This window comes from Streptopelia decaocto, assembly GCF_964273445.1.
Source record: "Streptopelia decaocto genome assembly, chromosome: 1".
NCBI classification, from domain to species: domain Eukaryota; kingdom Metazoa; phylum Chordata; class Aves; order Columbiformes; family Columbidae; genus Streptopelia; species Streptopelia decaocto.
In genome coordinates this window covers 58,932,559-58,959,027 of record NC_138663.1, presented here as the reverse complement: position 1 = coordinate 58,959,027, position 26,469 = coordinate 58,932,559, and the positions used below count along the sequence as shown (strand labels likewise).

Here is a 26,469-nt window from a genome sequence, read left to right as displayed (position 1 = left end):
ATTTGAAGACTAGGAGTGTGGCTGCATAGACTAAAGGTGGTTTACGTGTCATTCCATCCTTTTACAAAAAAAAAAAAAAAAAAACGAAACTTAAGAGTTGGTCATCATGAAATTTAAAGAATAAGTAAGAATAACGCATAGGTGAAGTAATAGCACATGGAGAGACTTCAGTGGAATTGGAAGACAGGGATTCCAGACAGCAAGTATAGAAGATACACTCAGCATCTCTAGAAATAAAAAGGGAAGTTGAATCCACTTCATTTGGATTTGACAGTGAGATCTAATTTTGCTTGTTATGTGGTGTCAGCACTTTGACAAAGTTATTGCGTTATGAACAATTGTGTTGTACTGATTTGACTCAGTGAAGAACCACAGCATTGTTTCCATAATGCCTGTCACTCAGAGAAGCGAGCGGCGACTTTAGCGACTGATCCATCTGATGTTTTCTCATATGCTGGAAGCACCATAAACTGCGCTTCTGTGTTCTCAGACTCAGATGGGCCTGAGTGGAATATAATTCCAAGAGTCCATGTTTCAGTAGCTGTCTAATCCTTAGTATGTGTAGATTCATTCAGTATCTGTGTGTTGTATTGCGGAGTTCCTTAGGTGCTCATGTCTGTGTAGAAGTGCCTGTAGACCAAGCGTCTGGTTCCTGTCTAAGCTCTTTTTCAATTGAGAAGCAGGTTGGAGGGGATTCGAGTTTGGTAGAGAGGACTGATTTTGTTAGGGGTGTTCAAAGCATGCTGCAAAAGCATTGTAGTCAAATACAAAAATCAGCCAAGACCATACTCAAAAACACTGTTGGCAAAGGTGTGTACTTTATAAACCGCACTAAAATACAGATGATATTTGGTTTCTCTTTCCTTTTTTCTTTTTTCCTCTTCCCATTTTGGGCTCAAAGGAGTAAGAAATAAGAATTCTGAGTATTTGGGCCAATACAAATGGGGACAGGGCTTCCTGCCCTGAGAAGTGTGGGAAAGAATATTGGTCCCTTGGATTATTTCTGCCTTGTTCAAAGATGCATGACAAACTGCTTAATTTTTTTCTTTTGTTTTCTTGCAGCATTATTAGAAGAGGAGATGCTACTCAAAGAACACACAGGACAAAATTCCTGCTAACTCTGTATTGGAACTACAGTGTTGTGAGAGTACTTGTACTAAAATGACATCGTGTATCATGAATTATTTTCAATTGTTCTCATTTGTTGTAAACAAGTCCAATTTTTGGAATGCATTATTTCTAACTGGCATTTCTATGGTTTTTAACTTTTTAATGACTCTTTCACAAAGGGCAAATAAATTGAGTTTTGTATATACAGTATTTGGTGAAGAATTTGCTAAATTAATGTAAATATGAACAGCCATGATTAGCGATAGACCCATCAATATATTTTTGATAATCTTTCATGTATATGGTAGCAGGAAAAGCTGTAGTGATGATAAGTAAAATGGATGGATATAGAGGGTTTTGAAGTTTTTAAATTGTTATTATTTTTAGATTTGAGAACTTGACCTCTCTGATCAACTTCATATTTTCATAATGTAAGTGCTTAGGACTGTGTTTAATCAAATACAATAGAGTTGTAACCTTTATTAATCGCATCTGTACAGAAGTCATATGCCAATTTTTTGTCAAGTTGTAAAATTTTCATGTATATGTCCAGTCCTTGTATTTCCCAGTTGCCTTGTTCAGTAATAACGTACCTTGTTAATAAAAGAAAATTGTATATACAGATACATATGTCTGTCTTTTATGTACGCTACTGCTCTGGTACATATTTCCAAACAAAACTGTTTCTAGAAAAAGAAGTGAAATGTAATTTTTAGACTTAATCTGGAAGCCATGAGCAGTGAACTATATTACCTCTCACTTCAAGTTTCATTATACTGAAGCAAAACACTATCCAAATTATTCAGGCCGTTTTGTTGAAATTGCATGCAGGTGTGCTAACCATTAAGTGTTTTTCACCAATGTATTTATTAAGTGTTTCTTCAAAATCTGGGCTGTTTTTTCGCTGAAATCGCAATTTGCTTGATAGTCTGGGAGTCTTTTCTGCACTGCAGCTAATTTGCTGCTCTTTGAGGATGTCGATGCCTAAAAACACAATGGGTTTGCTGACTACTCAGTCAATACTACCTTAAATGTTTAGAGAAGTTTTATCTAAATGTTTTCTCAGACCATTAAGGTCTCTCAAGAAACAGCCTGTCTTGCTACATTTTGCATATAACTAGGTCAGTTACCTACCTGAGTAGGTGCACAAATCAATTCTCTCGTGGGAGGAGTTAATGATCTTGTTCTTAGCATCACATGAGTGGCTTCCAGTCATGGGGCACTGCTGTGTCGGCTGAAAATTCAGACCAGATTTATGGGTTAACAACATAGGCAGCAGAGCTCTTGTGTGGAATACACTGCTGTGGTTCTGCCTGTTGCTAGATTTTAGCTGATGATAATTAATGTAAATACATCTGCATACTGATTTGGATACAATAGCAAAATCAAAAGTACTACTAAGAAAATACAGGCAACATGGTAACCGTCCTGAGGCAGAGAATCTTTGCTTGATCTTGAAGAAAAAAGAAGTCATACCATCTAAATGAAATATTCCACTTGACTTTCCTGAATTGAATAGGCTATGAAACTGCCACAGAGAAACTTCATCAAGGTAAGAACAAACGCTTAATCACTTTTTTCCCCAACCAGTCTGGAAGTTCTATAGGTGAAAGTAGAAATTTCCCAAGGAGTTAATTTCTATGGTAAGTTAATTCCCCTTCCTTAAATGCTAAAAGGAGGATTCCTTTCCTTGGTGCAGAAAAGTCCTTAGATTAGCAAAGGAAAATATGTAGTGAAGATGCTGCTTCACTTGTGTGCTGGCGTGTGTGAGTTCTGGTGTCAGGACTGTGGAAGAAATGGTCTGTAAGTAGGTCAGTGTGAGGAGAGGGGAGAAGTTGCCTTCTGAGTAACAGCAACTTCATAAAAGCCCTTTGCCTCCTATTCTTCCCTCCCACTAGTACAGGGTGTTGCAAAGAGAGGGACCCGGTTTCAAAGCAAAGTGATTTCAAGTTATGTCCATCTTTTTGAAACACCCTGTACCTGCTGTGACCACAAAAACAAATAAAAATGGCTGAGGCTTTGGCTGCACAGTAAAATTGACCAAAACTATTGTAACATGCAGAAGTTTTCTCCCCGTGCTCTCATTACCCCCTTTGTGATTTTCAAGTAGGAGTTGGATGTGTGTTACAAACCCACTATGGATACAGGCCAGGATATTGTTTCTTATTAGACCTCTCCTCCAGATACTGAGCTTAAAATACTCCTCAAGAAAGCTCTGTTCCTGAGGGATTTAGCTAGTAGGCAATGGAGTATTGCAGACTGAGGCTTCTTGGAAATCAAACCCCAGGAGAATGTATTCTGGAAGTGCACAAGGATGGTCTAGCTGGTATATGTGATTAAAAAAATAAATTGTGTCTTTAAGCCTTTAGGATTTGAGCATTTCCAAAGGAACTTGTGTGGCCTGTATTGTACTGGTGCTACCTGCTTACAGATGTTTATGAAAGGAGTTAAATTGAGTGCAAAGCTGTGAAGGCCCTACAGAGGGGATCCTGGGCAAATTTTGAAGGAGGTGTCAGTTAGAAATCAGAAAGCAGTTTTATGCTGGATTTAGTGACATGGTTGACTAGTTTCTGTTGAAGAAAAGTGACATTTACATGAACCTTGCTGTAGCTCAGAAATCCTGTCTGTACTTGGCTGGAGCAGGGAGCAACAGTAAGCTGTGATAACACATTTTTACTGCTTCCCCACCTGATCCAAGAACAGGCCAGGTGCCCATGCTGCTCCCCTGAGTGGTGGTTTGCAGCCTGGCTTCCATCAGGACAGGGGTTGCTGCAGGGGTAGGTAGAAAGGTTCTTCACTCAGAGGGTGGTGGAGCACTGGAACAGGCTCCCCAGGGAGGTGTCACGGCCTCAAGCCTGACAGAGTTCAAGAAGAGACTGGACAAGCCCTCAGACACATGGTGTGGACTGTGGGGTTGTCCTGTGCAGGGACAGGAGTTGGACTCGATGATCCTTGTGGGTCCCTTCCAACTCAGGACATTCTATGATTCAGTGTCTGCAGCTGCCTGGAGAGTTGTGTCCCTGTGTTGGCAGGTACCTTGGGCTGCTGAAAGTGATTCTCAGGGGTAAGGAACAAACCCCCTTCAAGCTCTTGATGTATGTTTTAAGTAAAACTGTTATTGCCTATTTATTAAGCTCTGTGACCTTTACTATTTTAAAATTATACTTTCAAATTTTCTGGTAAATTAAAATAAAATGTTCTGTGCCACGTATATACTTGAAGCAGTTTTTCCTATTTGCTGAAACTTTAAAGTCAGAGCAACTTGGTCATTTTTTTGAATATGAGACAGCCGGGAAAAAATACATCATTTACGTATGTGAGAAGCTGTACAAGTACAGGCATCCGGAGGGGCACACTTGCTCTCTGTGTACAGCGACAGGTCCTCAGCTGCTCCTTACCCCTTGCAGTCGTCACTGCTCTGTGTCACAGGCGTGTGACACTTAAATTGGCCTCCGAGGGCTGGCGCTGTAGCTTGGCCTCCCCCTCTGCGCTCGGGAGCGAACTGCGGCTGGAGGAAGACCAAAGATTTCCCCGTTGTTTCCAGCCCGGCTGCTCCTCCGGCCGCGTTCCTGCTCTCAGTCCGTAGGTGGTGCTGCGAGCGCGGGGTTTGTGGGGTGCGGTGCCGGGGGAACCCGCCGCCTGCGGGGGAAGAATGTGCGAGGTCATGTTCGTACGGGAGCGTGGGGCTGCCCTGGAGAGAGGCCTTTGGTATTGAGAAGGAAAAAAATCAGAGTTTAGTCATCCAAAAGATTGTGCTAGCAGCTGGGGAAGGCGAAATACAGATAAATTGTAGAATTGCTGTATAGCTGCAATAGTAGCTACCCTGTGTTTCCAAGTCAGAAACCAATTCTCCTTTATTGCTCTGAAAGCTGCTGTTCAGGAACGATGCCCTGTGTGCTTGACTGTCTAAACATATATTATTTTTTCAAATACACTTTGCCTCACCCACCTGTTACCCTGTTTCCCTGAAAATAAGACAGGGTCTTATATTAGTTTTTGCTCTAAAACATATTACTTTTTTACATGTATAGCTACCTGGATGCTATTTAAATCGACTTTTTGATCAACTGTAACTAGGGCTTATTCTTGGAATAGGGTTTATATTACAAGCATCCTGAAAAATCATGCTGGGGCTTATTTTGAGGGAACCAGGGTATTTAAAAATGGGCTTTTGAAAATGCTTTTACCTACCTGAAGCATTTACTAGGCTGTCTCTATCCACTGGGACCCTTGTAACCAACACATGGAACTGAGACCCCCAAGGTTCGGCTTCTTGTCTCTGTTCTATCATGGACCTGCTAAGCAGCCTCAGGTGAGTCTTTGCCTATTCCTGAGGCCTTCATGCACAAGTTCTTGCTACCTAGCCAGGTGCTTTGTTTTAGATTAGATTAGTTTAGTTTAATTTAGTTTAGATTAGATGCAGGACAGAAAGAGAACCTCCTCTCCCCTGTTTGTGCTCGCCAAATGTTTTAGACAAGAATTCCCTCCTTTAAGGACCAATCAAACGAAATTTCTCCCACTTTAGCCATTACCTCAGCTTTCAACTTGATTGTTTATTGCAGTTTTTTTTCCAGAAATTCAAAATTTCAAAGGTGGTGAAAATTTCTGGGTAGAGAGGAATTTTTCATTGATCCAAAAAGCACAGGAAAATCTTTAGCAGACAAAGAAAGATAATTTTAATATTGATTTCAAGGAATCTAAACTCCTGCTTTTGAATTGTGTGTACTGCAAAAGCAAGTTTAAATCAACATTAAATTAAAAAATGCAAATAGATTTAATTTCAATATTTTTTACAAAATCTCCTGCAGAACAGAAAGATGGAAGATGCAGAAAACAGAAAAGACATCCAGAAGGAGGTTCTTTCTTTAGGATACTGTTGCTTTGCTTCCTTGCAAGAGGTCTTAGAGCAAATTTCATAATACAAAACTCTTAGAAAAGAGCTGCAAAATGCCGAAGTGCAGCCAATGTGTGAGATCATGTCTGAGGATCTGTGGTTAGTGGAAGCCTGTGCACCTAGTGCCAGGTAAATTATACTTTTCTCTTATTTGCTTATCTCCTCTAATTGCACCCAGCACAAGAAGATAATCTTGTTGACTGTGATTATTCTGACTGGGAGTAGCCGCTAAGTACATAAATAATTAATAAAAGAGCAATTTATAGTCAGCAATTACAGAGAGAAAGGATTTTCTTTAGGTCTGTTTGACTTTCTAGAGCTTCAGACCATGTGGTCTTTAATTACCTGGCTTATACATGTTTCTCAAGTGCCTTTTGCCGTGTCCACACTAGGAATATTTTTAGAGCAAAGTCATCTTTACCTGGTGGTAGATAGAAATAGAGCATTGCTCTGAGGAGCAGCTTAGCCCAGCAAACATCATTAATGTTTCATTCCGACCTCGGGGTGACTGCTACACACACAGGAGCAAGTCGGTGAATGAATGGAAGGAAGGATTTTACAGAAATCTCAGAGACAGAAGAAGGAAAACTAAAGGGATGGTGTAAGGTAAGTAGCCAGCTGAAGGAAAGAAGCAGAAAATCAGATAAGAAATGGAAGTGCATTGGCAGATGAGGGTGCATGGATAAATTTAGCATCCATTGTGTCTTGCCTAACTGGATAGTCATTCCTTCTACAACATAAACCCATTTTGAGGGGGTGAGAAGGAGAAGAAATGATCCTTTGCAGATATTTTATGTCTATTACAATTTTCCAAAATACTTACAGTGCACATGGCTTTGGGTTCCAAGTAGCTGGGGATTTTGATAGTTTTGGTCCCAGTTCCACTGTCAGGTCCTCCAGGTGCCACATCCTGCCCAGGGTTATGAGTCAGGGCAGAAGTGACTGAGGTCCATGGGTTCCCTTGTTTGGAAAACAGTACACACAGTACTTAAGGTCCGTGAACAAAAGGCTTTTATTTTGCAGCTTGGCCCAATTGGTATATGATTTGGTGGCAGAAGGATTTACGTTATTGTAGATTCAATTGGTAAACATAAAAAGTTTGCAGCATATGCGGGGCTGTAAATCTTACGTTACCCTGTTACTTATAAAAAGGAAAGCAAACAAAGTAGAAGTAGGGGAAGGAAAGAAAGAAAAGGGAGAGGAAGATTCCACCATCCTTATGGCTCCACTTCATGTGTGATGGAGCTTGCAGTCTCGGATCCAGCGATGTGCTGCGTCCTCCGGTGTCTTGTTCAGTTCATGTGGTGAGACTGATGGGCAGAGTGGTCCTCAGGATGGTGGGTGGGTGCCACCAGTGCTTTGTGTAAGACAGGCCTTCATAGCCATCTGGGTTGTCCGCTTGCATAATTTTTGGTCTTTTGTGGAGATGTTATTGCGAAAGACAGAAAAGTTGGGGGAAGGGGGGTGATTGTGAAAGATTGACAAGTCTTGGGCCATCTTGAAGGGTCTCAGCTTTTCCCTTTGGGCCATGCTGGGCGTATCAGAAGGTGGAGCTATGTGCCCTCCAGCACATCCCCCACCTCCTGTATCGTCCAGCCGGCCTGGGCTGTGGCTTGTTAGCTTGTAGGTGATATGTAAATCGCAATTCACCCTATACTCAATGTACCATCTCCTGTGGCTGGATGAACTGTTTTTGCTACAACGTTTGAGCCATTGTCCTTATCAGTCTCTCACACCAGGGAAGAGCATTATGAGGTGCTTCAGCATTCCCCTTGTCCACTCAGCCAGCACAGCAAAGCAAGGCTGGGTGCTTGAGAAAGCAGCTCACCCCATGCAAACTATTTGCGTATGTGTATTTTCTATAATTAGTGGTTTGGCCTTGATTTTATTTGTGGCATAAAATGCTACTAATTACAGCACTGACTGATGAGGGGACCCCTCCTCTGCCACGGCTTCTGCTGCCAGCCTTCTGCCTGAAAAGCTGGAGCTCATGAGAGGCTTTTTCTCTGTGCTGCCCGTATGTTGAGGCTGAACAGGCTGTGATTTTGGTGGTTATTGAGGCTGCTGTTGGGTTCTCACTGTGTGTTTTGGCCAAGTTCAATAGCTACGTCATCCAACTCAGCTCGTGGGTAGCAAGGGGAGCGTTGAGCTGAGGGGGTGCATAAAAAAATCCATTTTCAGGGCAGCACACACCTTGCAGTCGAGCGGAGTAGCCCGTCCTGCCCCACTGTGGTCCAAGTCACTGCAGAGCTAAATAAGGACTGTTCCTTAATTCCTTGTAGCTGCAAACAGCTGGCTGGCTGGGGAGACAACTGCCACTAACAGGGCTCTTTGTGGGCTCCGGACAAGACTTAAAACCTGTAAATGTTCACACTTGGGGAAGCACGGGTTTAATTCTTCAGTTTAAGGACAAAAGTGTTGAGTAGACATGTAAAAAAAAAATCAGCTCACAATTGGTGAAGGAAAAATTACCTTAGTGTGTGTTTGAAGGTAGTATCTGAAAGATTTATTACAGTTTTATGCTCCATACCATAAAATGACACCCAAAGTAATGAAGTCTGTAGACAGAAGAAAAATCATTGAAAAGTTATCTTTATGACTGTGTAGCATTTGCACTGCAAGGCATTTTTCATGTGCTTACAGGCCTAATCAAATGTGTATTTGTGGATCCAGATAAAGAATAATGCAGTTTTGAAACTGCAACAGCACTGCTTGATGAACCGTCATCTGATTTGCAGTTTACTACCACTGACAGAAAATCCTGCGTTCATTCTCAGGCTGCAAGTGCATGTCCCTTGGAATTGGTGGGCAGGTAGAACATGCACTGGTGAGAGAAGTCACTCCCCTCTTCCCGCTCTCCTTAACGTTTGTGGAAAATTGTGACACAAATGAAGCCCTGGGAGATGTTTAGTATGCTAAGACTTTCAAATTTGCATACCTATCCTGAAGATCTAAACCCAGATTAAGACGGTTTCTAAATAATTAATGACAGCAAAATGTAGTCAAAGTATTAGATTTGACCAAATTATTTCTCATCTGAAACTGATACAGTAACCTCTTTCCTACAGGTACCATGGGTCCCCAGCTCATGCCCAAATTCAAACTAGTACTCTCTTGGGCCTCAGCTGTTAGACACACTGAGTACCTATAATCTACCCAGAAATGAGCTGGCAACAAAATATAGAGGTGTGTGGGTTTATCTGTGTAGACTGTGTCCCAGGCTTAGGTTTTCCTCCCTGTGATCTGAGCAGAGCCTTGAGTCTCACCTCCAGCCACCCTGGCAAATGCTCCCACTTTAGGCACAGTTGTCTGTGTGTAGAGCCAAGCCTCCATTTCTACACATTTTGCATTGTTTGGCGGGTCCTGTTACTAGTTAGTGTGATTTATGTTTTACTATCGCTCCTGCGAGGGCTGGCATCATTGTATGGAGTGTATTGACAATGGAAAGAGATTCCTGCGGCTTCACCGAGGTGGTGATGGATTCCATTCCTGCGTATCTCAGCTATTTTTATCAGATGATCTGGGGTGAGTTTCTATCTCTACAGCTATCGTTACATGATGCATTTTAATGTGGTAACGATTATGATCTGTAAGTTTCTTTTGGCCTGCAGTGCCCCAAAAAGCAAACCCAGATCCCTCCCTCCACCCAAAGAAATCTTCCTTGTATGCAAAGGCACTCATTTCCAAACCAGTCCCTTTTCCCAGGATGAGTATAGATGAATGGGTCCTTTTTTCTCTGCTGATAGCTGTAGTCTGATGAGTGTGGTGTCTCCACTGGAGGCGGACAGGGGTGGGATCTCTTCTGGATAATATCCCTGCCATGCCATGTGAGGAGAACCCGTTGGTAGAGTTTCCCTCCAATCTCTCTCCCTAGTTTCTATCTGTAGTTCTTGTGCCCGTCTGCACACAGCAGAGTAGGCTGTGCTGCTTCTAATTAAAGTGATAATTTTGAAATATCTCTTGCACCCTTGACCTTCATAATTCCCTCAGATGATGTCCCTCTCATCTAGGGAGAGCTCTGTCATGGGTTGTGAGTCTTCATGTGAAAGTAGGTAAGGTGTAGTTTGCAAATATTTGTAAAGTTCTATTCTGGGTAATTGAAACTGCTGTTAATTGCTCGTGATTTCAATCCAGACAGCTGTTTTGGTTTTATGCACCGCTCCCACAGGAGAAGTTGCATTACTCCATGCCTCAAACCCCCACAGGCCTGCTGGTTTGCATAGTGTATTGTCTATACACCGCGTTTTCAGTAACACTTGACTGAGTAGTAGAGGCGACTCTGGCTTGTCCAAGACGAAGAATAGACAATATGTAAAGCTTTTTGGCTTTGAAAATTTGGGAACAGTTGCACTGGGAGCTGAATGAGCACAGGGAGGAGAGGAAGCAGAGCTGTCTGCTGGGGCTCCAAGCAACACGGCAGACCCTGTTAGGAGGGTAGATAGTAGTTATAAAGCCTCTTAAACAGTAATCTAAGGTTAGTAAGAATTCAAGTTTGACTCAGGCTGACTCTCTGAAGGTCAGGATGGATATACTTCACTGCTGCAGAGCACATGTCACCAGAAAACTATGCACGGGTGGGTAGATCCCACCAGATAGTTAGCGAGCATGAACAGCACAAGAAAGAGAATGACAGAAAAGTTGGTTAATACTCTTCCTGAGAGACATCTAGGAGAAGAGAGGGTGTTAGAAGCAACCAGGACAATTCAAGCAACTGCAAAAGAAGAGGAGAGATTATTCAAAGCCTAATAAATCAATAAGGTAATCAACAGCCATGTAATTACAAGGATGTTACAAACAAGTTAAACACAGCAAAGAACAAAAAGACAGACAGGAGGAAAGGAATCTGGTGTATACACACGTATACATGAGTGTGTGTTTAAAGCCTTGTATATAATAAAAGGAACAGAGGATCAATAAAAGCAGCAGTGCTCTTGAAGGGAAAAGATTGATGAGCTGGATATTGCTGTGGAACTGAATGTCTCGTTAAAGACAGTGAATGAAAAATGGTCTCTGAAAATGTGAAAAAAAATACAAGAAACTGAAGTGAAATCTAGGCAGCAGGAAATTCAAGGCACCTACACCTAAGTGAAGACACTACTCCAGCTGCATCTGTGGGACCATCTCATGGCCTCACAGAGACTTGTGCAGCTGCCTTCAGCTCACAGGACAGGGCAGTGGCCTCCTCCGGCTCCATGACCCTCCCTGCAAGAGCAGCCCCATCCGCACCACCGAGGCCCGTGCCCAGGAGGGATGTCTGGATTGGGCTGTACCACAATAAACACACACCATGGCATTCCACAGGCAGGGTCTGGAAACCACAGAGCTGCTGGATCTGTTGCTTTCCAGGGGTTTCACTCCTGGACCCTCATTGCTGTCTTGGCCTAATGGATGGTCAAGCCTCTTGGAGTATCGCGGAGGGTAGTCAGTCATGCCTAGCTGACCTGATAAGTCAATCACCTTCCTTGGGCTTTATGTTAGGGCTTCATTTTACAGGCAGGGTGAGCCAGGAAGGCACAGTCCCCACAGCTTCACACCAGGGCTTTATCAGCTCTGCCTGGCCAGCAAGCCTGGCAGCTCCCAAACAGCTGCAAGGACACTCAGCTGTCTGTGGGGAACTACAGCATGAGGGACAATTACTCTAGACCAAGAAAAACCGAAGTAGTCTACAGCAGGAGCCAGCATGTGGGACCTCTCAGTCAGTTTGTGAGTGAAGGAATGAGTGTAGGTCAGATCCAAAGTGCTCTGATGGTAGGAGAAGATGCCCAGTGATTTGGGTTTGGCTATGCTATGCAGTCCTTGTGGTTGCACAAATGTTGGTGCATTGGGGTCTTTTCAGAACATATTAAACGTGACTTTTTTTTTCTTCTTCTCCTGGGACAGCTGTTTTTGATGTGCTTCTAGGAGAAACTCAGTAGATTGAACTGAGAAGAAAATAGCCTATCTCAGAAGAGGGGCAATGTCTAAAGGGAGCTGGGAAACACCAGTTCAACAGCAATATTGGTAAGTGTTAACCATAACACATAGAGAAACAATGGAATGAAAATGCTTTAGATAGAAAATGGGTTTATTTGGATCATTCTTATTAATATCCCCCTTATGCCTGTTTATATTTGATGTATTATACAGGGTGGAATGTCCTCATTCAATTTTTTTAAAAAATGGCTTCATGCATATGAATTGTACCATCCACACTTAAAAAAAAAAAGAAAAGGAAAGAAAAGGAAAGAAAAGAATGTGTAGCTAGAAAATGTATTAATTTGGGAAAGATGGTGGGAATCGGGGGAAGAGACAAACACGTACATCTGCTTCATATGAAAATCATTGTATTGTCCATTCCTTATTTATTGCCATCTAACACTGTCTTTAATGGCAAGTGCTAATGACTGCACAACTACAGAAAATACCGAGGAGACAGAATACACCCAGTAAGACCCTCCAGCCAAATTGAAACTCCCCATAAGATCTCCATTAATTAAAATCTCTGCAGATGGGTTCCCTTAATTGTAGGAAATGGAATATAATCCCTATAATTAACTCATCACTCAAAGGCTTTTTTACCCCCCAGCATCTGGAAAGAGCAGCACTGATTGTTTGGCACCTCAATGCTGGAGGCTGCTGCTGTCTGTCCAAAGTGACCTGCTGCCCAGGGCCCCACAACAAAATTGGTCTCATCTCTTCAGTCAGACTCCTCCAGCAACCCCATCATGCAGTACCAAGAGGTTTTTGTCTTCTTGGGGAATCACAACACTGGTATCCACTGGCACAATGCTATTTTCTCTTTGCTGTGGAGGGAAATGTTGGTTCTTCTCGAAAGTCATCTCTGCCTGGGCTGGAGGGTGAGCACCTCTCTGCGCTGCAGCACAGGGATAGATGCCAATCTGTCGAACAAGTGATATCAAGAAGCAACCAAAGAAAACTTGCTGTCCCCCTTGGAGCAGTAGGTGGTCTTTGGGGCAGACCTTGCCTTATGATGAGTTTGTGGAGCACCTAGCAGTGCGGCACCACCAGTCCGTCTCTGGAGCTTACGGTTTCTTCCAGGACAGCCCTGATGCATCACCTTTTCTCTCTGCTCCTATAATTAAAAGCCTGGTCCGATCCCACAACATTTCATCTCCTGGTTACTGCCTCTTTCTCCTCTTCCATCCCACTATCCCCTCTTGTCACCACCTTTTTCTGCGCACTGCAAGTCCTATAATTGTCTCAGCCTTTCTCTTGCAGAAAGTAATTTTCCCTCCATTAGTTGTATCCGCTACACAGTACTGAATCCCATCTGCTGTCCTGCCTTTTCTTCTTCCATCTCTTGGAGTCAGTGCCAGAGAGGGACACAGTGGAGGAGAGTAAACCAGCCTCTTCCCCACAGCTGCTATAAAATCGTATTTTTTTTTTCTATTTTTCCTTTTTTTTTTTTTTCTTTCTGCTGCAGTGTAAGACTCTGCGGCACATGAAGAAAAACTCCCCAAGTGCCAGGCAAACTGAAAATCACAATGTTCCAGCCTAAGACAGAGCAGCTGGGGAAGGGCAGTTGCTCCGGGCAGTCCAGCATCCCTGGTTTTCTGGGACAGCTTGTGTGCGCTGCTGCTGGTAACAACCAACCAAGGCATTGGGTATGAACAGGACCAAGTCCCTAAGGCTATGGTCACTATTACTGTGAGCAGCTGCTATGGAGGGCACTTACACACACTTCTTAGCCAGGGGTTAAGTTGTCACCACTGGTGTTAAGTGTCCTTGGGCTCTGCCACAGGTGAACCACATGGAGGGAGGAAGTGGTAGCACCTTGTGTGTGGTGAATTTCAGCACTGAAGCAACAATTTTCTGACCATGTAATGACTCATTGAAGGAGCTTTTCTGGTATTTTGGGAAAGCCAGGGGATACCATCTGGAAAGAAGTTGCATGGTAGGAGGGTTTTTGGGGACCCATGGGCCTGGAAGTAAAGTGGATGCCTGGGGTTAGTCTGCAGATTGCAGCCCTTCCTAAGCTTTCCTAAGTGTGGACTTTTCCTAAGTGTGGACTTTGGAGGATCCACAGCTCTGTGTGTCTCCTGAACACAGGGCAGCTCTCCAGAGGACGTGTTGCTCTTACAACTCCTCTCCACCTGTTACAACCAGCAAGGGTCCTGGTATCCTGTCTTGGAGGAGCTTCTGTGAAGATCCTTGCTCTCAGGGCTCACAGGTATGTCATAGAATCATAGCATCATTTTGGTTGGAGTCAAAGTCATTGCCTGCGGAGCCATGGGAGGCTGATGTGCACGCTGGCTGCAAGGTCTCCTTCAGAGAGTTGCAGGAGAGGAGAATGGGGTGCAGAGGGCTGCCTTCCTCCCCACCAAAACTACAAAGTTCTCTGCTGGCAGTTCAGAGCACATCTAGCTCACAATTGCATGTGTTGCAGACAGACTCAAGACATACACACAAACCTGAGGCAGCGGCTGCAAAGCCACACGCTGTCTTGCTTATGAACTCAATGAAGAAAATGTACTTCATGTAACATGGGCTCTTTGAGCTGGTTGTGACCAGGAATATCACTTTCAAATGGGAAGAATATGTACAGGGCAGAGAATTAATTAGAAACATGAAAACAAAACACATTAGCTTTCCCTTTCTACCACTCAGTACTTATTTTACTGCAGTACGTGGGTACCTGCTCAGCACAAGTCACTGTGCACTTCTGCTGAAGGGATTTCCACGTTGTGCAGCACAGCACTGTACAAGGCAAATGTTTTACTGCTGCTTCCCACGCTTATCAGGGAGGAAAGCCAGTAACTGAAATAATGATCGTTTAATTGCTCCTACGCTCTTGTTTTGTTGTGCAACAGCATTGTCAGAGTTTTCTATCTATGGCAGTTGATTTTTTCCTGATCTTTAGGCTGAGCTAGTTTTAGGAATGCAAATCTGCTTTCAATCAGTGTTTTAAAAAATAGTTTTTCCTAGAAATAACTCATTGGTATCACTGGCGTCGTTTGCTCCCTGAGACGATCTCTTGGCTGCTATGAAATGCTGGGGTCTGCTGGCTACGCTGCAAACAGCTTCAGACAGTGAAGACCTGCACATTTGTCTTCTTATAGCCAAGCCAGACACCCTCCAAACTGCAAATGTTCACCTTCAGGATGGGCAACACCTGAGTGTGGAGTGGGATCCCTGTGCTTGTGCCCATGTAAGGTGCTAACTTGCATCTCAGAGGAGCTGCATCCAGTTTCCCATGTTCACATACTTGAAACAAGTCACTTCACAAAAAACTTTCAGAAATGAAGAAGCCTCAGACTACATCCTCAAAAAATACATAGTTACTGTAGAAGTCTTTCACTGAAAGTCAGTTTTGAAAATTGAATATGCCTTAGAAAATAAGGAAGGTGTATTTGTGCCTTGTAAGATGTCACAGAGCAGTGCCACACAGGTCCCTGAGATGCCCTGTTGTCACTCTCCTTGAAGAAGGTGCACCATCCCTGTTGCTCTTGCATGTGGTGCTTACTTTCTGCTACACTCTCAGCTCCTCTGAGGTGACTCCTCCCAGTCCTTCTCTCAGACCCCACAGGAGTAGCAGCCCAGTCCAAACCATTGCTTCTGAATCCAGCACTCCTAACAGCAGGGGTTTCATTCACCTGCTGGAGAAATCTGTGGAGAAATGCAAAACAGCACATTGGGTTCAGCAGCACGCTCGAGGGCAGGATTTACTAGAGAGAAATCTAAGCGTGTGCTGGAGTGCACTGCTGAGTCCCTGCTGCAACCTCTCAGTCACCAGCAGAAATGCAGCTAGAGAGGCACCAGTCTAAATTGTGAAATAAAGGATAAGAATATAGGATAAAAAAGATTACAGACACACACACCCTCATTTTTGGCTCACTAGCGGTGGACTGGCTGTACGTTTGGAGTCCCACACACCGCTTCTTGCAGTCTGCAACAGTCCAAGTGTGCCACAGGCTCCTACATTCTGCATTGAGCCAGAAGTGGTGGGGACACCCAGGTTACCTCCCTCCAGAGGGCAAACCCTGGTGTCACTGGAAGCCTTGTCCTTTGAATGGCCTGAACTGCTCAAAGGGCAGGACTTGGGTCAGATTTGCTTCTCCGCAACCCAAACAGAGCTTTTGCACATGCTTAAACTTGGGAATGTGGCTAGGGAGGATTTTTCCTCATTCACTGCTTGCAAGAAGACTGAGTCAAATTTTAGAAATGCTTCTCTTTCTACCAAGGCTATTTAATCTGCAGAGATACACCCAGCAAATTATTTTTCTTTATAAAGTTTTGCTAGATACTTCAAGAGAGTGCTTCATGCAAATTGCAACCTCAATGAATGTACCTTGCAAACCTTTATTATGATCTAATTAATTTTGCTAAAGTCACTTTAGTGGAAGCATTTCCTACCTAAAGGCAAGGTAATCACTGTCACCCAATGAATATTTGAATGTCTTTTTTTCCTTTTGTTTCAATGGTCTTTGCTGTTGAGCTGTCAGTTATCATGATCAGAATACAACCTTTTTTCCCCACTGCACGTCTCAGAGTGTAAAACTGTAAGTATTGATTCAATTGTACATTCAGCTGGGAAGAGGTTGTCTAGTAGCCACAATGGAGTCCTGCTTTTCTACTGCTTTCTGTGTGAAAAGTAATTCTGCTCAGCTCCTCCTAGCCCAAAAGCATCCTGCTGGCTTTTCACACCACAGGCTTGTTTCCATGCCTCCAGAGTCAACAAGGGTTTTGTCATTGATTTGATTTTTATTTTCTTAAACTCTTTATCTTGTAAGGTAGATTACAGGCAGTAAGGTGACGTAAAGTCTGACCCTGTCTGTACTGAAGTCAATACACAATGCTTGTGGATTTTGAGGGCACTGGGTTAGCTCATTAGTTGCATAGGCATAGACACAGAATCCAGTTTCACATCCTTAACCTTAATCGTGTGGGAAATCACCAGATACTGATTTACCAACTAGGTGAAACCAGAGCACAGCCCGACAGCTCTCATGATATTGGTCTTTCTAGGAGTGACCCATGCACACCCAGGTGTCTCTGCCCAGAACAATTTCTTAAGTATAAAACTGCAGGCTAAAACCATCCAACAGAAAACACTGTGTATCAAAACATGACAATCTTTGGATGTCTAACTTATCTGTTACTGGGGTGGATACTCACGCTGTCCACTAATCTCTCAAGGGAAAGAAGTCTACTGCTTTTTTTCCCCAGCTCTGGCCCATGCAGTGCTCAAGTCAAAGGTAAATATAAGCTGTCTGAATGTGTTCACTTCTCATTTGAGCAATGTCAACTTTAACTGTTTTCATACGCCAAACTGATTTTATATATTTAAACCTGCTTTCTAGCATTGGTGTGTTGCAGTAGGTATGAGAATGATATGAAATACAAGAAGGAAAAGCCTCGAAGGGGTTGGTGCTTCTGGCTAGTTTGATTTGTTGTCATTGTTCATCATCTTGATGGTATTGATGTGCCCTGCCCCGGCAGTACCCAACATTTCTCACATGACACTTGTTCCTTTTTGTATTCCTGTTAGGGAGAATTGTGTGCAATGGCTTTTTTTTTGTTCGTCTGTTTGGTGGGTTTTGTTTTTTAGGAAGACACGTTTATAAATGTTCACGTACACTAAATCAGCCTTTCTGAAACACAGGGCATTCGGTCTGAAAGGGCAATTTGAGCTTGGGAATAAATGACAGGACCACAAACACTGAAGAACAGCAGTACTTGCCACTAGCTAAATGTAGCTGGGAAGAGAAAATGATCTCATGGAAATAATTCCATTGTTTTTGCTCTTTTTTTTCAAAACTTCTGGGGCTAAATTTGACCCAGTAATATTTTTAATTTTTTGACCTTCCAATGGAAATATTTTTGCGTTGGGAAGGCACAAACTGACAGTCAGTGACTCATCAGTTTTCCTTTATGGACTGCCTCTGCCTCCCAGCTCTTCTAATTAAATATTCATTGCTTGGAAATGCCCTCCTGGTGTGTCCTTGCTAGTTAATTATAATCTCCTCACCTTAGCTCTGAAACCTCTCCTACAGATCAAGTGCAACAAACTGCTGCTCCTTATCCGGACAAATCTTCCACCAGGTCTGCTGAGTCTGCTGTCAGTCGCATGGAAGCCATGGCAGCTTCTGCTTGGAGAAGATCCTCTGTCTTCATCAGCCCTCAGAATCAACCTACACACTCAGTGAAAGCTGCTGGAATTGGAAGAAGACTAATGTTCTGTTGGTGTGAACTGGAACAAGGGCATTTAATTAAAAACAAAACACAACCCACATGGCTTCTTCAGCTCCACTGATAGCTTCCCATGTGGGCCTAGCTCAAATGGAACCAAAGCCCACGTAGATTAGATCTACCATTTTCCCTAATCAAGATAAGTAGATACCCAAACAAGTTTAGTCTGATGCAATCTGTCTTTCCTAATATCACACTGCATTTTTGCCTCCATTTGTTTCTGCATCTTGATTATTATTTCTCTCAATGTCTGTTTTTAAAAGTTGTACATGAGGTCAGACTAATGAACTGCACTTTCTAAATGATTTTTTTTTCCTCCAGCTCAAGATCTACCCCCACGTTTTTAAAACTCCTTCAGTCATTTAAGTGCCTGCACAATCTCCACTACTTCTTGTATGCTAACAACATTGCAATACTTGGGTAATATATGCATTACCTTGAACTGTCAGCATACACAAGTTCTCCATCTGTTCAACATCAAATTAAGTTTTCAAAGAAATTGAACATGATGCAGTTTGAGACTTTCTCTATTTCCAGCCTTAAATTTCTATATATCGTGAAATAGCCTCTGCTCAGTATTGCCATTATATCAATAGTTAACAAATGTAGGCAAAAATGTTCATCTGTTTCATTTACTTGAATCTCTCAGATCAATAGAAAAAGTGCCTCTTTTTTTGACTTTCCTATGCAAAAACGTCATCAATTATTAATCAAAGCACACTAGATTTCAGTGAAGATCTAACTTCCCGCAGCAAGATACGATATCCTTAAATGTTAAAGGTGCATTCTTTCTTAAAATGATGCATGCTTGAGTAGCTTTTAATTGCAATCTGAAAATGAATCCAATGGTAAAGCCTAAATGATTATGTGTGAAATGTGGGCTGCAATGCTTTCACATGCAAAGAGCTTTAATAAGAGTACTGAAAGCGTGCAGAACATCAGCAGAGAGCAGCCTGCCCAGCTTTGTTTCACCATCCCTAAGTTTTCCTCCACACCTCTGGGTGGGGGGCACAGTGGGGACTTTCACCTCTGTGCAAAGAGCCAATAGACCCAAATCCAGATCATCTTTGGAAGAAGAACTGGGGGATGCCAAAAGCTGAATTTCAAGGCTGGGGGTTTCTTTCCTGCAGTGGTCTCTGGTGGTCACCACCCCAGCTAGTAAAGAGGTTCTGGGAATCCTCAGCCTGCTGGGGCCGTGCCAGGACCGGGGCTGCTGAAGGAAACAGGGATGTTTGCTGCTCTGGGACCTAAACCTTATATCAACTTTCAGCAAGCGGCTTCCAGTATTTATTTTAGAGCTCTGTTCAAGCTATGCCTGTCACGAGCATTATGTTCAAACGCAAGTTAAAATGACTTAAAGACACATTTAGAAGGACCGTGAACCCTGTCAGAATTGATAACCAAAGCCTCGCTTTATTTATTATTTTCACATGCTCAATGTATTGAATATGTACAAGAGAGTGAATTGAAAACAAAGTGCTGTATTTGTGTGACATATTTAAATCATGTACCAGTAGCCCAAGACACTGTGGTTAGCCATTAAATAAATCATTGCAAGCAGACCAATTCAGAATGATCTATTTCTATATTTACATTTGTGGCCTAAGAGAGGAAAGGGAAGCTTTTCACAGAGGAAAAAATAAAATCCATCCATCATGGTGTCTTCCAAATAGGGTATCCAATGCTGGTGAAAATTGTATTTTAAAACATAGTATCAAATGGGTTTCCGGCTTCTCCTAGAAGTGAAAGGCAGTCAAGTTTCTTTGCTTTACCTTTTTGGTTTTTGTATGGTGTATGTGTTCATTTTGAGAGAAATGTAAGAACAGTTTTTTGGCTGGGCTTTTTTTTCTTTAAAGGAAAATTGTGTTCTGGTAATTAAATTGGAATTCATCCCTCTGAAACTCACCTGCTGCAGAGCTCAGCAGGCAGGAAAAGGCAATCCTGCTGGCCCTGGAAGTAGTAGCTATTCTCAAATTAATTGCAGATGGACCAGAAAAAATGGCACTTCTCACAGTGTCCTCACAGATTTAACGTGTGCACTCAAGTGTTTGTGCTTTTCTTTCCCAGCTCCTGGAGTCTTGAGATTCCTTTCCCACTTCAGTTGTTCTTTTCAGATTAAAAAAAAAAAAAAAAAAAAAGGAGGAAAAGTTTTACCTCTAATTGTGTGTGGATGAGATGGAAAGATGGAAAAAGGGGACCCCTAGGACTCACGTAGGAGAAGGTAAGTAAAGGCGTCTCAGGTTGGCATAGTAAACTCACCTTGTGAGTGCATTTTTTGAGTCCCTGCCTCATGATTTTGAGAGACCAGAGGCTGGTTATGCTGCAGCAGGATCCGGCTCTGTTGTTCAGAGCCATAAGGTAAATTACACAGGTGGCAGGTGACTTATCACAGGTGATCAGGAGTTAGATGTGCACCTGAAATCTATCATCCTCAAGCATGTGGCTGAGGTGGGATTTAACTTCCTTCCTACCCCAGGGTCTGTTTGGGCAAAGTGTTATGTTTACCAGAAAGTCTTAATGTGAGACCTAAGTTGCAAACCTGAGGCTACTTCAGGGATCCTACTCTGCCTTTTGGTAATGGCATTATTTATTTATTTTACATCTTGGTTGGGTTGAGAAAAGTCAAATTCAAGTTTCACTTTCTTCTGCAGAGCTTCTGGTTAATTTAACATTCCCATCTGTATCCTTTAGCACAGCAATGTTAGCAGCAGCAAGTGCTCTGAGGGAGTCCTTGGCTTTGGGGTTTATTTTTCCAGGGGAATATATACATAAAAGAAACATATTTATTACTTAAAGAACTAGATCTTAACCTGCTGACATTACTGTGTTGGATTTACACTACTGCCTAATCTCAAGTGATGAACCTCCTAGCTTTCAGGAGCTGATCAGACTCTTTTGGCATTCTGTATAAACGTATAAACCCCTTGATAACCATGGATGTTATATAAAAGATGAGTACTCGGAGATCCTATCTTTCTGTGATTGTGCATTTTTAACCCAAGAGCAGAAAAGGCTTCCTGCATTTACATTTTGCTATCACAAAAAAAGCTCAGCCACAAAGGCACAAAAATCAACACTGCAAAACCACCACAGACTTGCTTTTCCCTTTGTATTAATATGCTGACTTACATCAGCTGAGATCTGAACCCATGTGGGAAACCTGAGGAGCTGTATCTGAGTGTCAGGAATAGGTCCTTCTATATTAATACCTTGTAAAAAGAGGAGCAAACTGTTCTTTAGAATGACGAAAAACAGCTCTGTATGTGAATGATGGATCTGTTAATGCTTGAACAATTTCACTGAAGGCTCTCCTGGCAAGAAAAATGCTCTGGGAAAGGATCCTTAAAAAATCCAACGCTACCAATAGTGTCAGCCGTGCAAACACCACCTCTGTATATGTCACCATATGTAAACCCAGTGAGCTAAATATTTAACTGAATATTTCTGCTATTCCATTTTCACCCTGAGAGCTGTTTGCATTAGCAAACAAAGTCTAATGTTTATGTACACAGTCACCCACTCTATCTCCCTCCATAATTTAGCTTTTTTTCTGGAGAATTATTGTCTCCGGTGATGTGAGGCTGCTGTAATCGCTCCACTGAGGGATTCTGCATCTCAAAAGAGAGCTGTACCAGTGGGAGCAGAAGATAAAAGCTGGGTCTGTGCACTTTAATTGACACCAAAAGCTCTTTTAATCAAAAGCAAAGGCACTGCTGTTGTGTCTCTGTGACTAGAAGACACATGGGCGATGATGGAAAGCAGGTCTCCCACTCCCTCTGGAAGTTAACCAGGGTAGAACCAGAATTGCCTTCACAGGAGAGGACGGAAAATACTGCGATTAAGCACTTAGCATCCATGCAGTGCTTGTGGTCAGAGAAGCCCACAGTGGCTCATGATGGTGGGTACTGTGTTTGTTCCTGGGTGGGAAGTCATGGAATGAAGGCAATAGGTTTCTTCAAAACTGGAGAGATTGTGGAGAAAGAGCATTTTGTGATCCGACGCTCACGGCTCTGTCCCCTGGAAACCCCGCCTGTGGCACTGAGGAAGTTGAGAGACACTGATAGAAGCTCCAACAATTTTCTCCCCTCTCTGGCTGGTGAGTGAGCACTGTTGTTAAAATAGACTCTTTCCTGTCATCCTCCTGATTGCTCCTACAAACCATAATAGCAAAAGTGGCAGGAATTGCCTTCCTTCTCCTTTGACTTATTAGGAAACTTTATCTGTTCCCTTGAATTACTGTCCAGTGTTCTGTGGCCTAGAAATTATTTTCCTTGACACCAATGGGAGACACTTCACTGGGGCTGTAGCGTGCACCACGTATAGTCTCGTGCTCAAATGTTGTAGTAATGGGCCATGTTTTAAGACTTAGTGGATAGAAGCAGCAGGCTGTGTATATATATATCTATGTGTAAGAAAACCTGCAGCATATGTCTGCTGTTCCTAGCAGAGCTAGGGCCATTTGCAGCACAGTGCTTCACGGCTGTGGGATGATGCACATAGTGCGGAAGGACACAGGGCATTGCGGGGGTGGTAATTCAGCAGATTTTGTTAGGAAAGACTTAACTTGGTGTTCCTGGCCATGAACGGCTGATGAAGCTGCCAGAGAGGCCTTCATGCAACCATCATCAGGCAAGCCACGGGTTAGTATCTCCACAGCCTTTGTCTCTGCCTCCCTCCATTCTGGATGCTCTAGGTGACGGGGACCAGCCTGATGGCAGCTCAGGTTGTGGCAAGAGCGGTGTCATCCCTAGGTGAGGAACCCACCAAGGCAATGTCCCTGTGGGCACAAGCACAGCCGGCTTCACGTGACGGCGCCACATAGGGCGGTAGGGTGCTGAGGGAGGCAGCCAGGCCACCACACATGCTTGCCTGTGGAAAGCCAGCTCTGTTGGAGCCGGGGAGTAAGTTTGGAGTAAAAATCTGGAGACTGGAGATAGCAGACAAAGCACAGAGCCATGGTCAAACAGAGCTCTGTTCTTCCATCTTTACATAAACAAAAGTCCCATTGAAAGCAGTAAGACATTGAGTCCTCTGATTGAAATATATGTATAAATACATATAAAAATTTGATGTATTACAGTTTCAGCTCTATAGTCTCCCTTGATTTTAATTTTCTCTGTGGAGTTCAAATACAGAGTGTTCCTTCACAGCTTATTTTCAAAGCCTTTTTTTTGGCTTTCATATTTAAACTTAGATTTTTCTCCCAGCTGTGGAAGGCAGAGACAGAGAGAGACAGAAAAGTCAGACTCTTTTACAATACTGGAACCTTTAAAGAGAACCCTTGAAATATAGAACAACCACAACAAACCAAACAAAACCAAAACCAAATTGAAAAAAAACCCCACACACAATAAATAATGCTTCAATGTTTTAAAATAAGTTATCTTTTTGAGTGAGGCCTTTTCCTATTTGAAGAGTATGAAATAATGAAAGTGTGTGTGTGCATAATTATGTTTTGTTTCTATACCTGTAAGTATTGTGTGTGGGTTTTTTCTCACTTTTGCTCCTATTTTATCTCTTTTGTATTACTAGTCAGGCTCTGTTTCCCAAGCAGGTGCCCTTGGAAAGGAGAAATACCCAAGCTTATGCCAGAATCACTGTCCCAGTTCTTCGGTAAAACCAGGTTTCTGACATGTGCCATGTGTAGCACATGCTCTGCCCAGGCAGGTGACTTATCTCAGGGCTTTTATCCAGCAAGGGTGTGTGTTGCTCTCTGGGGTTTTGATTCCATCCTTCCCTGTAGCTGATGTGGCTGTTTCAAATTTTCTTCACTTGTTGTTAGGAGAAAGCAACCAGGTTCGTGCATTCAAGCAGGTTTCTGCAGAAACACGCAGTGCGTGTTCAGGTGCCTCTCGGACATCTGAGCATCCCTGGGTGACTGAAGGTCACGTTAATAGGCTCTGCAGTCCTGGTCCCAGCCCACCCCTTTGCAGCTCTGAGGAGCTCAAGGTCCCTGGACCTGCTTATCGAGGACAGCTGGCAGAGGCAGCAGCTTGTGCAGCAGTTTTGGGGCTTTGTTTTGAGATTTGAGATGTGGGGGTGCTCCTGGGAGCCCTTTGAGGACTGTGAGGTGTGGGGTGAGGACAGCAACTGGGGGCCGTGACCACTAGTGAGCTCTGGCAGCCTGGAGTTCATCTCCCCTCTGTAACCTGTATTGCTGTGAAATGCTGATTCACTGAAACTCTGTGCAGACATTTGCCTGTTCCTGTAACCGTTTGCTTCCTGAGTGACCTGTGGTGAAAGTGCTGAGTCCTGACCTCTATCATGCAGATCATGATTTCACCCTCCAAACCCCATGCCTACGTAAGGCTTTTGCTCGTTCTCCCAAATGCCTCAAGAACTTTGGACAGGTCTGACCACATCCTGGGCAGGGATGGGCAATGTCTGAAACTACACATTTCTTTTCCCTCCTCAGAAAGCAAAGGTTTATTTCTTTATTTTTCAAAGAAACAGGGTAAATTGGAGAAGCAAAGCAGGAGTTTTTGTACAGCAAAACTTGATTCATTGTTTCGCATTTCCCCCATATTTTTCTTTCTCCTCGAAAAGCCTCTTTCTCTGTAGCTCTTCAAAGGACTCATTATATTTATATCGCTGTCTGTACTGGATTTGGAAGCTCAGTGGCTAGAGAAGGTGGCAGAGAAAGAGGCCACATTCCCCCAGGGTGGACACAAAGCAGGACGGCACTGGGGCCACCCAGGCTTCTGAGGTGGACTCTCTCCTGAAATGCTTTTCAAATGCTGACAGCTTTGTGCACTAGCTCTGGTAAGAGCAGCTGAATTTTCTTTTTCAAGAGTAAAGCAAGCTACTCGCAATCCTGGGAGCTGTCTCTCAAATATCAAGGTGTGAGGGTATCAGTCAGACAACCTTGGGAGCGTGGAGGTCATCCTGGAGGGCCAGCTCCAATGCCAATTGTTCACAGCCCCTCCTCACCCTGGATAACAGGGGGATTTTCTTCCCATGGAGGAAGCTTCCTCAGCTGAAGCTGAGGACAGCTTTCCACTTAGAAAGCTTGGAGCATCCCAAGGAGCTGCCTGGGACCTGCTGCCAGCAGCTGTCCGTCCTCCAGGTCATACACAGGTGACTTTATTGGGTGACTCTCCCAAAGCTTGGGGACATTTCCAGTGATGCTGTCTTTGTAAAACACCCTGATAATACAGCCGGGGAAGGTGATGAGTTAATTTATTTCTCCTTTATTTTCTCTAGATGAAGCATTTATTCATTCAGTGTAATTAGTGGGGTTGTGTGCAGGTGTGGGCCATCTGGAGCACATCCAGTGAAGTCAGGAGACTAAAAAATGGACTGAGAGGCTTTCAGAAAGCATGAGATGGGAGGATGTGCTGGCTGGAAATAGCACCTCAGAAAAGATCCCCACTACCAACCTGCTCATGGGCAGCTGTCCCCTTGGAGAGGCTGTGGGACACAGGGATGTAACTCTCAGCCTTGCCCAGAGTCTTCCTTACCTCACAGAAATGTACCATTGCAGTGGTATTTTAACCCACTGCATAGGTAGAGGAAGGAGATGAAGGGTGGTGGGCACCACAGAAGAGTGGAGGAGTTTGCCCCCTGCTTCATGGAATGGACACCTTTTCCAGCCCCCTATATCAGGACAGGGGGACTTGTCTGTTTGTCACTACCATTACGCTTTGATCCCACGAGCCAAATCCAGCAAACTTTGAGAGAAACTCGGAAGTCTCAAAGTTGATTAGATATTCTCAGTGGATTTATGTAAAGGCTCATTAAATCAAGGCGGTGGGCCCAGACAAGGGTCCACCAAGGGGACAAGGCTTATAGCTCAGTCCAGCCAGTGCTGGTCCAACATCTTGCCCGTGCGTATGGCACTAGAAGCAGAGGGCAGGAACTGGTTATTGCTGGGATTGTCAGGTTTTATTGGGGAGCAGAAGATGCAAATCTGTAGAAACACGGCTTCCATTAGTTGTACTGCTTCCTAAATGTGGCTGGGGGAGAAGGGGGAAGAGCAGTCATTACTAGGTTGCTTGCAATTATTAGGACAAATCCACTAAAGCTATAAACTTAATATGATTAAGTGTGCTAAGTCTCTGGATGTTGTTATTCAGAAGTCACCTTTTTTACTATCAGATCTTTTGCTAGATTGTTAAAAGAATAGAGGAGCCCAGCTGGAACTCAGGGTGGCCAATCATGTGAACAGGGCTGTACATGAGCAGGAACTCATCAGGTAAAAGCTGAAGAAGAAGAAGGAAAATCTCAGGTCAAAAGAAAGCATTTCCAGAGCCCAGGAAGGAAGAGAAGCTGAGTGT

At 43.4% G+C, this 26,469-nt stretch overlaps 1 protein-coding gene across 3 annotated transcripts in view; it reads left to right on the top strand.

Annotated features, from left to right (window-relative positions):
• CRY1 (cryptochrome circadian regulator 1) overlaps positions 1-1,732 on the top strand; it is a 41,446-nt gene extending 39,714 nt beyond the window's left edge. For all 3 annotated transcript variants that reach the window (XM_082049377.1, XM_082049378.1, XM_082049376.1), the window contains one exon: positions 1,063-1,732. The gene's annotated coding sequence lies outside the window, so the exon portion shown is untranslated. The remainder of the gene's footprint in view (positions 1-1,062) is intronic.
• Positions 1,733-26,469: the final 24,737 nt, after the last annotated feature.